The sequence below is a fragment of the Dipodomys merriami genome, unplaced genomic scaffold, assembly GCF_024711535.1.
Source record: "Dipodomys merriami isolate MVZ:Mamm:240054 unplaced genomic scaffold, mDipMer1.0.p SCAF_317, whole genome shotgun sequence".
NCBI lineage: Eukaryota > Metazoa > Chordata > Mammalia > Rodentia > Heteromyidae > Dipodomys > Dipodomys merriami.
The window spans coordinates 419,655-434,012 of record NW_027204682.1 but is presented as its reverse complement, the minus strand read 5'-3'; the positions used below and the strand labels follow the sequence as shown (position 1 = coordinate 434,012).

General features: G+C 35.7%; 1 long non-coding RNA gene across 1 annotated transcript; it reads right to left on the bottom strand.

Annotated features, from left to right (window-relative positions):
* Positions 1 to 294: 294 nt before the first annotated feature.
* Positions 295 to 10,785, bottom strand: LOC138841346 (uncharacterized). The gene is made up of 3 exons (XR_011376399.1): positions 10,732 to 10,785; positions 8,987 to 9,059; positions 295 to 1,633 (listed from the first exon to the last, which is right to left on the bottom strand). It is a non-coding gene; the product is annotated as an uncharacterized lncRNA (long non-coding RNA).
* Between the last annotated feature and the right edge of the window lie 3,573 nt (positions 10,786 to 14,358).

The following is a 14,358-nucleotide window of genomic DNA, read 5'->3' as shown; positions in this document are numbered from 1 at the left end:
TTTTAGAGCAGTAACACAGATATATTTAAAACTAGCATGACATTTAACTGAGAGTTGTGTTTTTAAATTTTGAACTTCCTGACCTATAACCAGAATCACTTCCTCCAGAGCATTTATTTACATTTCTAACTTTTTATCTATAATTTGTTGTTCTGCTAGGGCTAATGAAACATTTTTGCTTAAATCAGTAACAAAATGAGCAGTGTTTACTTCATTTACGAAGGCTGCTGTAGAAATCGCTAGAGCTAATTATTGTTATTAGAGCACTAATTCCTAAAATCAAAGCCTCAACAAAGCGTTTTGGCTGCAACATAATATCCAGAATTTTCAGCATTTGTAAAGCAGAATTTTTAAACCAATTGTCATTTTATAGATCTACAGGTAACATTACATATGAAGGTCTTTTTAAAATAAAAATTACAGAATAAGTTTTATCTAGAGAAGAAGTAAGACAATTAGTAAAAATACAATCCTTACAGCTAATATAATAAGATTTTCCTTGATTAATAATGATTAAATTATCTAGTTTTCCAGCTAAAATTCCCATAGGATATCCCACACATGCTCTTACCCCAATTGCAGTACTCTTAGTTTCTTTGTGCTTTTTCAGTAAAATCATGTTTGTTGCTGCAAAAAGTCTGAACAAATCCAGATGAATGCCCATTTTATTGTGAAAGGGAGAGTGACTCACCAAAATGGAAGCCACCCACCCTGGAGTGAGCCATCTTTTCAGGGGTTCCCCATGAGTATCAGGAGCATAGCCATTAAACTTTCCTGAATTATGTTTTAAGTAGGCAGCATAATCATAATCAGGGTTACCAATGGAAAAATCAAAAATACTATCTGGTGCCCCATAGGTTGTAAAAAACAGGCCTTTTGAAATCCACATTCCCACAATTATGGTGAGGTAATTAATACATCCCCAAACTGATCTTTGTCATGATATTTTTGTAGGCAGTTACCTAAATGTTTATTCCTCTTGGGAATGAAAAAGATTCATTATAAGTATGAAAACCTAATATGCCAATTTCCCACATCAATCTTTTTTTGAACTTTTTATCATTGGATTGATCATCAGTCAAAAAAGTTCTATAGTTTATAGGCAAACACCCGGGGATATTTTCTCCTGATTGCGTTATGCAAATTGGAGTGGTATCTGTCATTCCTTCATAATTAATAGTTTGAGAAGTCATATGAGAATTAGAATAGTCCTCCAAACTCCCTAGCAGATCACTATTATTTTTCATTACTTGTATTATATCCTCATCTCCCCCATCCCACGGGATGTATAAGAGGAGGATTAGGAACATATGCCCAGTATTGTTCTCCTGAAACAGACACTGCCTGCACAGCAATAATGGCAAGTATAGCAAGAAACTTAATTTAAACAGTGATAGTCTTTCCTGTAGAAACAACAATCTCCTCCGCAGAATGAGTGAGCTTCTTAATTTGTTCCCAGGTTGGTGGTTGGGCTTCTTTTGTTGCCATGGCCTGTTGAGGAGAAAGGTGAAGACTTTTGAGCTTGTGCATCGCCTTCTTCATTTCTTGCTTCTGGGTTTTTATTCGCCTGGGTTTCTCTTATTTTTCTAGGGCACACGAGTCGGGTGAGATTCCAGATGGGTGACTCGGCATCCTGTGGAAACACACATGTATACCCTCTTCCCGAGGTGATTAATACATCTGGCCCTTTCCTGGTGCCTGTGAGCAAATCTTTCCTTTTAACTTTTGGCTGAACTTTAAATCCAATTTCGCTCCAATGTTTTTGCATAAGTGTAAGGTTTTGTTCATTAGTATTAAGGTGATTACTTACAAATATGGTTAAAGCTAAAATTACAGCAATAATTTCCGTCTGTTGCTCTGAAATGTCAGATGCCCTTTTAATAATAGGGAAGTGGTCTGGAATGTATACCACTGAAGTTCCATTTGATGACCCATCAGTAAAAACTGTTAGAGCTCCTTCTAAAGGTGTTGTTACCACTAATGGAAAAATGGTTTTTACCTCTTCCACAAAATTTAATAAAGGATATTGAGGAACATGAAATTTTATTTGTCCTGTATAATTTAATAATGCTAATCCCCAATTCTCATCATTCTGTAATAATATTTTAATTGTTTTTATTATAAGGCATAATTATATTATTCATTTCTTTCTCAAATAACTCTCGGGACCTACTCCTTGCCTTGACAATGAGTTGGCTGCACAAATATACATAAGAAGCTATCATTCTTGTCTGACTGTGAGGCAAGTGAAGCCATTCCAGGACTCCATCTTGCCATAAACATCTTTTATGTGTATAAGATGTCTTTAACATTATAAAATCCCAGTCTTTATTATAGTCCAATTGGACCACTTTTGCTTGTAACTTTTCTTCCACCAATGAAATTTTTTCTAACATTATTGGAGTGAATTGTCTCTTAGATTTAGGATTAGAATCCCCTTTTAGGGCTTCAAACAATGGGTGTAATTCTCCTGTTGTAATTTTCAAGTAGGGTCTAACCCAATTTATGTTTCCTAGTAATTTTTAAAAATCATTTAATATTTTTAATTTATCTAGCTTGAAACTCATTTTTGTGACATGATGTATTATATTTCCTAAATAATTTAAAGGTGTATTATGTTGAATTTTATCTGGAACAATAAGCAAACCAAAGTTGGTTAATTGCTCAATGGTTAATTGTTAAAATTTGTTCTGTTAAATGTTTACTTTCAGCAGCTATTAAAATATCATCCATATAATGAATAATATAAGCATTAGAAAACTCTTCCCCAGTTTTTTGTAAAGATTTATCCACAAATTTTTGACACAATATAGGAGAATTTTTCATGCCTTGTGGCAAGACCTTCCACTGATATCTCTGCCAGGGCCTTTTCAAATTACATGAGGGCACATGAAATGCAAATCTTTGAAAATCATTAGGATCCAATTTTATTGAAAAAAAATTCCTGAAAATCAATGATTATTATATAATGTCCTTTAGGAATAGCAACAGGAGATGGAAGTCTTGGTTGAAGAGCCTCCATATCATGCATGGTGTTATTAATGGCTCTGAGGTCTTGTAACAACCTCCATTACCCAGATTTCTTTTTAATTACAAAAACTGGAGTATTCCAAGGGCTATTGGATTCCTCTAAATGTCCTTTCTGTAATTGCTCATTTACCAATTGATCTACAGCCTGTATCTTCTCTTGAGTTAGGGACTACTGATCAACCCACACAGGCTGATGATTTTTCCATGATATTGCATCAGCAAACTTCTCATCAGCGGCCTCTTTGAAAAAATTTGTACACTAAAGGAATCTGCAGTAACTAATTTTAGTTCCATGTTTTGCATAATGTCTCTGCCCCATAATGTAAGGGCAAAGCAGATACAATATAATGTTGAAAGTTTCCAAATCTATTTTCACACTCCCACTTTAAAATTTTTGAACTTTGAGCAACATTGTTAGCCATACCCAATCACATTAATATAGATTCTGTCTTCATAATTGGCCAGGATGAGGGCCCGTCTTTTCCTACAATACATGTTGGGTCTGGCCCTGTGTCCAAGAGATCTTTAATTGGCTTTCTATCCACTTTTATAGTTTTTATGGGTCGGTCCTTAGAAATAGATTGTACCCAGGCCACAGTTTCTGTGGAACTGAAACCTCCTGTACCTCGATCTTCTTTTAGGATTTGATTTGGAAGATGGACATAATTTAAAATTAAGATTTGAGCTTTTTTTGATCCATATGTATTTGCATATTTTCTTTTAAAGACCTTACCATTACTTTAATTTCCCCTTGATAATCTGCATCATCTACTCCTGGTAATACCTCAAAATTTTCTTATAATTTGAGCTTCTACCAACTATCAAGTCCACAGTTCCTTCAATTACAGGACCATAAACTTGAGTGTTTATTAGCTGAACACCATACATGATAGAGATAATGTAATCTCTTTTTCCTGCCAGATCTAACCCTGCACTTCCTGGAGTAATTCTTGGCAAATCCCATACTGTAAATGGGGAGACAAGGGATTTAATGGATCTGATCCCTTTGGGGATTTTTGTGTAACAGTAGGTGTTTCCCCTCTTTCATTTACGGGGCTGAGGGAGCACACCTATTCTTGTTTTTTGTCTCCTTTTCTTCTGCTGTTAGGAAAATTCTATCCTTATGATATTTTGATGTACACTCATTTTTCCAATGATTGCGTTTCTTTCATTATGGACAAAGTCCAGGCGCTTTACCCTTTTTATTGTTACTAGGTTTATTTTGCTTTTGTTGACAATCTTTACTCATGTGTCCTGACTGGCCACATGAAAAACAGACCCCATTTCTGGCCTGAGGTCATTTCTTATGTAATATTTGTTCATAAGCACTGAATGGTTCTCCTTTCATTGCTGCAGCATATGCCATTCCTTGAATGACTGCTGGTGAGGCATCTATGCATGCTTTAACATTATCTTGCATTGATCCCGTCAGTAAATGTAAAGTACTTAATACATAACTTTTCATACTGGTTACCTCCTCCCTCATTTTTCTCACAGTTTTCCTTCTCCTCAATACCTCTCAGAAGTTGTTATGTACATTTCTCATATATTGTCTTGTGAGCATTGCTATTGCATTGGTTTGCCCTTTGTCTTTTTTCTCACTATTTTGTTTTTCCTCTTCCATTCCCTAATTAAGGTAAATGTATACACAAAATACAGGGTATCAAAATCAAATACAACAGAGGATAAACCATATGGAGAAAACCCAAAAGAAAATAGAAATCACATACTACATTAAAAACAGCAACCGCAAGCAAAAAGCCTCTGTTTCCATATCTTGGAGTTCATTTTGCTCTGCATCAGCTTATATGGTAATATATATGCATAACAAAGCCACTGGAAAAGAATAGTTGTATGGATACTATATCATGAAAACAACGTTAACTGTTTCTGATGGTAAAGGTGGAATTAGGATTGGTGAAATTGCGATTCTGATAAACTAATCTCAAAAGAGTTTTACAATTATGACAGGTAAATTTTAATTCTTCAAGATTTTTAACAACTTAGCCTATTAAGAAAATTTAAAATTGCCTGGGAAAGAGGCTTTCATGCAAAGAAATCCATGGAGACTTAGTGGAGAGAGAGCAATGTGGGTGAAGATGGCTCATTAAACTAAACTAAACAAACAAACAAACCAATAAACCTCAGAAAACTTGCTGGGAATCCTGTAGGTTCCCTTGAAAATGTCCTTACCCAGGAAATATACTTTCAGTTTGTAAAACAAGGTTGTAGTGGAATTTAAATTCAAAGTTCTTTAAAGAAAAAGACATGAAAATTTGTGATTTGACCTTTAATTACCAAACTGTAATTCTCTGAAAAATATATTTTGAGTCAAAATATTTAGAGAGAAAGTGCCCTGCACAATGAATGAATGTATTAGGTTTATATTATTCTGTTTGTAATTCTTTCCACACTGTCTTTGCACATGAAGCACTGAAACGCAGAAAAAAAAATCTAATAGTATAATTCAAACCAATGATTTCAAATTTCTAAGAAGCTCACAAAAAATAATATCCTTATTAAGATGAGATAGTGAACACTTTTCTTATTACATAAGCCACAAATTTTGGGATCAGAAAAGAATTGAGGAAATGGAAAAGGTAACAAAACTCTTCTTAGAAGCTCTAGCTAAACATATTGGCTTCAACAGTGGAGAGAGGACAAAACTTTATGATATAGATTCTCTTAATATTTTAGCTACCTAAAGTGATTTTACAGAGCCTATTTGGCTCACTACGATGCAGAACAGATTGAATGAAGACATGAAAATAAATTCCACATCCGAATGAGGCAACTTAAAAGAGTTTTAAACGAGAAAACATGAACATGGAGCAATGGGGGAGGCCTTATAGTCCTTCAGCTTCCCTAAACTTGAAGCCAAGAAGCCGTGATTAATTGGAAATCAGGAAAGAGCTAAGAGGAGGACATAGAAGTAGGACATAGAAGCATTGTGCTTTGTAACAGACACTCATCCAAGGTATGGGTGATTTAACTCTATTCTCCTCGATACATCTTGTTGAACAAATGCAAGACCAAGAGAAAAATAATCAATTGAAATAATTTTGCAAAGAATAACTTCACTTTTCCTGATATTTTATCTAAGGAGAGACTTAAGAGAAAAGATAAAAAGTGGAGTATACTTTGGTTTCGTCAAAGCATCTTGTTACCAAAATATATTTTTGAGGTTAGAAACGATTGCACCAAAAAGTGGACTACTTATTTTTGTGGGCAATTTAGACACAAAAAGACTTTCAAGGTAAAAAAAAAAGAAAAAAGTAAAAAAGTATAGCCAAATATTTGTGATCACAGCTTCTTGGACTGGTTTTTTGGAGACAAAGTTTACATTAGAGTTTTTCCTCATTAACATAGAAGTTGGGTATTCATAACAACCAAATTCAAGGGGGAAGTTTAATGGACTCGCTAGGAAAGTACATAGAAAATCCTAAAGTGGTGCTGTAGCTCAATAGGTAGAGTGCTTGCCTTGAGCTGAAGAGCACAGGGACAGCAGACAGGCCCAGAGTTCCAGTCCCACGACCAACAAAATTAGTAACAGAAACTGAGAAAATCTTGATCGTTCATCTTATATAATGGGTGGGAGTAGAAGGGTAAGAAGAAATCTAAATGGTTCTACATCTATGGCCAGGCAAATGTGTTAGTGATATTCTTGGTGATAAGGATTACAAGTGAAAATGATGGATTTAGGGAAAAAAACTCTCTGATAGTTCTAAAGTTTATATTAAACAGAGGCAAAGATTGATCTCTTTAGATATCATCAAAATATCCATGACCATGAATATGAAAAAGAATGATAAAATTGGGGGCATTATTAAAGGGAAGAGGAAAAGAAAAGTTATGACATAAGTGTAGCAATGTGAGCACCAATGTTGACAAGATTGGAAGAAAAAGATAAGGAAACAAGAAAGTAATAAAAACAGATTTACAGAAGTAAAGAAAGGAAAGAATTCGCAGGAAGAAATGGTCAAAACTGTTACAAAGACATTGAAGGAAATATGCTATTTGGATTTGAAAACTAAAAGGACATAGACAAATTCAATAAGAACAATGTTTTGGTGAACTGGTAGAGATGTAAGTAGTATTGATGAAATTTTGAGATATAAATGTGAAGCCATAAAATTCTAGATCCATGAATTCAACAGATCTTTTTTTATTTTAAATGTTGGGAACAAATGTTTTTATCCTGACCTTAGGAGTATTATACAGATGTAACTGTCTGTGAATATTTTTGAAGACTATTTAACCAGGAGATTATGGATTGAACTATAGCACAGACAAACCTAATTTGCTCTACAGTTCCAATGAGTGACCCATGTATCTACATCACTTTGCGATTTTACTGAAATGTCGTTAGATAGGTTTGGTCATCTTATCAGGCTATTCATTATAAATGTAAGACAAGTAATACCAAGTATAGGTTGAACATACAGTTTTACTGATGTTACTGAAGACTCCGCAAATTGATTCTTCTTTAGAATAGAAAATGCCTCAATAGCCATTGATACGTCATAACTGCCATACACTCTATTTAAATATAATTCTTTTTAGGGATATCTCCATGCTGAAATAACCTTCTCAATGAAACTGCCACACATTCTTATATGTAGGAAGTGCTCTTATAAACTTCAAGCTTTTATTGGATGGAAGAGTTCAAACATTACCATCACCACAAGGATTAAATGTCTAAAAAGAAAAGACATTTTTAATGCCTTTCTTTCATTTTCTGATACACATATGCATGTAGGGAAGGATTCTGATATAACAATAATACAATGGTGACTTGTAATAACACAACATCTAGGATCTAGTGTTAATTCAGTTACTTACTAATTAGCTCCAAACTGTGTGGATATTTATATTTCTCCTGGGTAAACTAATGAGCTCCAAGAAAATGTCCCTAAGAGCCTTTCAATTCAAATATCACTGTTTGTCTCAAAATGCCTTAAATTCTACATCTTCAAATGTTGGCATACCGTTATATTGTGGAACTTTTCTCCTCAGAGAGTAAGTACTACCCTATTGCTTAACATGGACAAAGTACCTTCATAAATAGACTGTGTGTTTGCAAACAAGAAGTGGTAGCTGAACAATATTTTTAGCAGTTTGTACAGATGAAATGGAAATAGAGCAATCAAAAGGAACATTCAAAAAAGACAAAGGCACAAAATAGAATATGCCAATTAAATGCTGACGTACAATTTCAAATAATGTGCTCAGGTGTGAGGGTGTGTTCAAAGTACACCGTCAGACAATATAGTTGGATATCTTGAGAAAAAACTACATTAAACTATCATGGAATTATCATACAAGTAGAAACCTGTTACGCTGACTCTCTAATCAGTTACAGCATCAGCAATTTAGGGAGTATTTTCCAAGAGCATACTGAGAAAAAGAGGGCTCATCACAACTAGTGTTCAGGTTGAACTAACAACAATCACATAACGTTTCTTATAAGTCTTCATTTATTTTAGAGCATTAAAGTGGGAAAAAGCCAAATAAATATTTTGCATGTATCTAAACTAAGTGGGACGTATTATATTGGTCTCTCTTTAACTTGGAAGTTATAGGTTATGTCTTTCTATACTCTAAGTTGGGACAATGATCTGCTTTCAGTTATTTTCTTCTCTTCCCCTTCTTTTGCCCTTCCACTTAAAGAGACATACTTGAGCTTGCATTTCTAATTTCAAAATTATCTGAATTTCTCCATACTTCTCGCAGCCTCCTATATCTTTCTCAAGGGAATATCTTCTTACTGCCATTTTTTATCCCATATGATAATGGATATGTTCTTGTCTAATTCAGTGCAAGATACACATTAGACTCATCCAGATATCTCAACACTTGTAGCACCATAAAATCTTATCATACTTAGAAATCAAGATTTTAGTATGTCTGGGGAGGTGACATCTGTCATTTTTGAATGACCATAATTAATACTTACATGCAAGCAGGTTTTATACCAATATGCCTCTCAGTAGATCAATGAATCGGCATGTCCATTGAGGCGCTGTGGGCTGTGGCAGGGACAAGGAAGAAAAATGGTTGGCTACCCTCGGTTATTAATCCTTGGCCCCGGGGCTGGCAGGATAGAGAGTTTCCCTGCATAGGATAAGCATTTTTATAGGAATTCCTTTATTGTCTATTTTTAATCTACACACTCTTGCACACTGCTTTCCTTTTTACATTTATGGCAAATTCCTGGTCCTCTCTTGTTAACATCAGTAGCCTTTTTACAATTCTTCTTTACATGTCCCGTTTGACCACATCCAAAACATTTTAGATTAGATGGTTTGTAATGCATGCCAGGTAGTGAGCATAGTTTCAGCAAACCACTGAATACGCCAGGATTCGGATGTAATTTCTTTACATGCCCTTATATGTAGTTACATCCCCAGATTCTTTAATAGGCAATAGGGCTCGTCTACAGTCCTCATTAGCATTCTCATAAGCCAACATGCCCAGTAGTTGTTGCAGTACAGCCTTGCCCACAACAGTATGTTCCAAGGTCAGTGTCAATCATGATAAAAATTCAACATAGGGTTTATTAGGTTTTTGAATTACTTTAGTCCAGGAGCCATAATGCTCTCCTACCAGCCGAATCCTCCCCCATGCCTCAATACCAATGTCTCGTAACTGCTCATGGATCTCTTCAGGAGAGTTCACTTGCATATGAGCATCTGCATATTGTTCTGTCCCACTCAACATGGGACAGGTTATGACCTGCAGGTGTGGATTATTGCTCTGTGCATTTTGTCTAGTCCTTTCTGTATATAACTCAGTAAACCAGATTTGCCATTGTAGGTATTCAGGTTCCGTAAGCAAGGCTCTACAAAGCATCTTCCAATCCTCGGGAACAAAATTATTATAATGTCGCTGATGCGCATTAAGCAATTCCTTAACATAATGAGACTGAGGACCATACATCACTGCCTTCTTTAGTTTACCAATATCATCGACAGCAACACCGTCATATCTGGCTGGTTGAGCAATACCATTCATAGGAGGTGGTCAAATTACAGGATAAGAAAAAATAGGCATTTCATCATCAAATTCACTGTCTGAGCCTTCTGTTTTTTGAGGGAGTGACGCGGTAAAAATTACTTCAGCAAGCAGAGGAGCCGAAGGCTGTTTTACTTTCACTTTCTCAGATTCTCCTTTCACTCTGCTAATTTCTAACTCCATATGTTGTAATCTTGATAAAATCAACTCCATTTGCTCAGACATTCTATTTATGCTTTCAGTTTGTTCCTTTTCAGCTTTCTTTACCTCTGTTTTTTTCTCTGTTAATTGTGATGCAGCCTTATCTATTGTGTCCTTGACTTCAGAGTCCAATATAAAATCTACAATAGAAGGCGTGGCCTCTTTCTTTAAGTCCACTATTAATCTTTTCTCATTTAAAGCTTTAAAAATGCTATTTAAAATAGCCCAAATGGACCGAAATCTAGCAGGAATCCTTTCCCCTTCTCGAACAGCTCTTTCTACATTATACTTTACTCATTTCTAATTATCAACATCTAACGTCCCTTTGTCGGGGAATCAAGGATTCCATTCCCTAACTACATTAATACACATTTCTATGTCAAAAGAAGAAATAGTTACACCATAAGCAGCAAGTAAATATTTTAGCATATGTAAGTATGGAGTAGACTTAACTTGTCCCATCACCATGTAATTAAAAGTAGTTACCTGAATATCCCTTCCTGTATTCATCACTGCAGGGTTCCTGTTTGGGTGCCAATTGTCAACATCTCAGGCATTGGGGTCCCTGGGTAAGGGTTGCAAAATCACCAGGACACAGGGGTTGCAGAGTGCAAATAGCAATTGCCACTGCATGCTGTGTTTTATTGCTAGTGGGTATTTAAGGACAAGCAAGTATTATCTTTGCCAAGATTTAGTCAGGAGACATTCACACAAAGAATTTCAACAGATACAATTTTGCTTAAACTATGTGATAAGTCTTTGTACATTTTTATCTAAACTATTTTAGAGAAAGCTCAAACCACTTCCCCATACTCAGGAAAATGCTTGACTAGCTGTTCGTCTATGCTTAAGTAAGCAGAAGAGCTACTTCCTCAGCTCCCAAGAGTCTGACAAGAGCTTTGAGATAGAGAGAACATGTTCCCTCTATAGCCTGGCATGCCAAGAGCTTTCCACATACACAAACACAGTCCTCAGATAATCCTGAGGCCGGAGCCTACATCATTCTGCCCCTCCAACACAGACCATGAGGCTTCACACAGATTGTCTCACCAACTCTTCTATTACTTTAAGCAAAAACAAAGCAAAGCAAAGCAAACAAAATAGACTTTATGGTTAATTATGCTGCTATTAAAGATTACAGGCAGAATTATACTGTTAAATGATGATAGTAAATATGTTTTGTAGATACTCATCTCTCATGTGTCACAAAAATATCCATGCATTCATAACTAGAAACTTTGAAGTTAAAGTTTATTAATGAGGTGAGTTTCATTAGGTAGCCAATAAAGAGAACACCACACAGTATTCAGTCAGGTAAAGAAGTTTATTTACTGAACTGCTGCCCATGCCATACATGGTGGAAATGCATGTTAAAAAAATGGGGCGACCCAACCTCGGGCAAGGATGTATCTATGTGAAAGACCAGATGAGGTGTGGCAGTTTGCGGGAAACTCTGGCCACACTCGATCTGGATGTGACTTCAATTTCCGGGACTTAACTCTGGTCAGATGGAAAGTGCGACCAGAGGCTGACCAGGTTGTGACTTAACAGGATCTGGAGGTGTCTGCCTCCAGGTGTGCCAGACACTAGGCAACACATAAAGGTTTCAAACTTAGCCAAGAATTGGGAAGGTGATTGTATAGGGTCTGCATGACCTGAGGCAGACCTAACAACAAACAAAGGTAGTACCTCTGACATATGACTCCTGACTCCAAACAATTCGTTCTCAGTCATTTTCTTTCTTTCTTTTTCTTTCTTTCTTTCTTTCTTTCTTTCTTTCTTTCTTTCTTTCTTTCTTTCTTTCTTTCTTTCTTTCTTTCTTTCTTTCTTTCTTTCTTCCTTCCTTCCTTCCTTCCCTTCTTTTATCCCTCCCCCTCTCTCTCTTTTGTTTTTTTAGTTGGTCGTGGGGCTTAAACTCTGGGCTTGGGCACTTTCCCTCAGCTTTTGAGCTCAAATCGATCGTTCTACTGCTTGAGCCAGAGTGCCACTTCTGGTTTTTGAGTGGTTTATTGGAGATAAGGTTTTCACGGACTTTTCTGCCCAGGCTGGCTTTGAACTGCAGTCCTCAGATCTCAGCCTCCTGAATAGCTAGGATTACAGGTGTGGTCCACCGGTGCACAGGTCTCTCTCTATCTCTCCTTTCTTTCACTCACCCTCCCACCCTCCCCTAAGTAGGTATTCTCAACTCTCAAATAATGAACACTTGCTGAGTTGAACACACAAGCTGGGAGAGCAGCTCAATTGGCACATGTGAAATTTATTTAATGCTTTCTTATACCTCTACCACAGGTCACTGGAATGAAATAATGAACACTAAGCAGCATGGCATCTCAAGCCATGTGTAGGAGGAAAGCAAGCACGCTCACTGCATTCTGTGAGGTCCACCCTGGGAAGGTGGGGAAGACTTCTCCCTCCTCTTACTAAATCTCAGCCCAGTTTCTGCATTAGTAGAGGTGACTGCCTCCAAGAGTCCTAGTTACTCAAGTGACACAGGTACTAGACAGAGACTTAGCCTCTTGTGGTGCTGAGATTAATGGCATGATTAACATGATCCACTAGTTTGTTGAGATTGGAACTTCTTACATTTTTGGTTAGGCTATGTTCAAATTGTGATCTATTCATTTCTGATTGCTAACCATGATTATAGATGTGAACCAGCACATCAGACCATTCAAAGTTCTTTATCCCACATGGAAGACATGAAGTTTATTTTTACCAAATGACATACAAGTTGACAGACAGCGAAAGTAAGTCCTTAATTCTGGTCAAGATGTGTTATTAATGAAAAACTAAATTACTTAGCAAAATATCTCACTACTGTGATTATACTTTCAAACTTAACCTACACTTTAATATCAAATCACCTATATTAGCCAATGATTCACTCAAATTACCTGTAATCATTTATGTCTGTCCTATCTTCCAGAAGTAGGGAGAACTGGAGCTCACACAATTAACTAAAGAGGTAGAATTTGAGGGGATCACAGTTCTGAATCAGTCTAGGAAGTAAAGTATCACCCACATCAACCTACTAGGTAGGGATATTGGAATGCAATCATGATCCCTGCTTTTTGGACTGGGTGCAAAAATTGCTACTCTATGATTAAAGTAACTTAAACAAGAAAGGATTGGTGGAGTTACTCCAGTGGTGGAATACTTGTCTGGCAAACACAACATCAAAACTCAAATCAACTTCCTAAAGTTAAAATAAGAGAAGGAAAGAAAGAACAACTCATACTGAGCATGTGATCAATGTAACGATTTACACTAAATTATTGTAGTTATAAATGCCATCATTCATTTCTAGGAGCACACACATTTTGTATTAAGACTAGATGAAAAAATAACAACATGTATATAAATCTTTGGTTAAACACAGGTCTAGTTTTCACTTAAATTCGCATGTGCAGTGGTGCTGCAGGATTGTAAATGTTTATGGAAGTCCATCTTTTTTATTAACTTGACATGATGAAATTACCTAACCATACATCACCTAACAGTTAACTGGAGAGATACTGCTGATACATGCATACATACATATATATATATATATATATATATATATATATATATGTATATATATGTATATATACATCACATGTATGCATTTATATATTAAATAACATGTAAATAAAAATTAAAAAATTGTAATGAATAAATTAATTGAACAGATAAATTTCCTAAACTATTACTTTACATGAACCAGTTTATGTCTTAAAGTCCCTAATGCTATATCACATTTACATGGTTGCTGATCCCCTTCAGCTTTTTTATGATATTGTTTTTCAGGTGAGAAGCCTGCCAATATATATACTTTTATGACATTCCTTTCTTTAGAAAATGAATAGTACATTGTGTGATCTGGCTCTTTATGTATCATCAAAATATTTTTTTTATAATTTCAAGTACATATTGTCTTAGATCTCACTCATTCTCTTCAAATAGTACCTATGGGAAGGAGAAAATGAAGGGTAATTCTGTTACTTTGGGAGTTTCTGTTATTAATAACTGCAATGAATATGAAAATTAAACTTTGAAATTATTTAGAGAGGTAACTTGAATTTTACCCTTCTACACACTCATGTTACTCCCTCAACTAAATCACAGAACCTA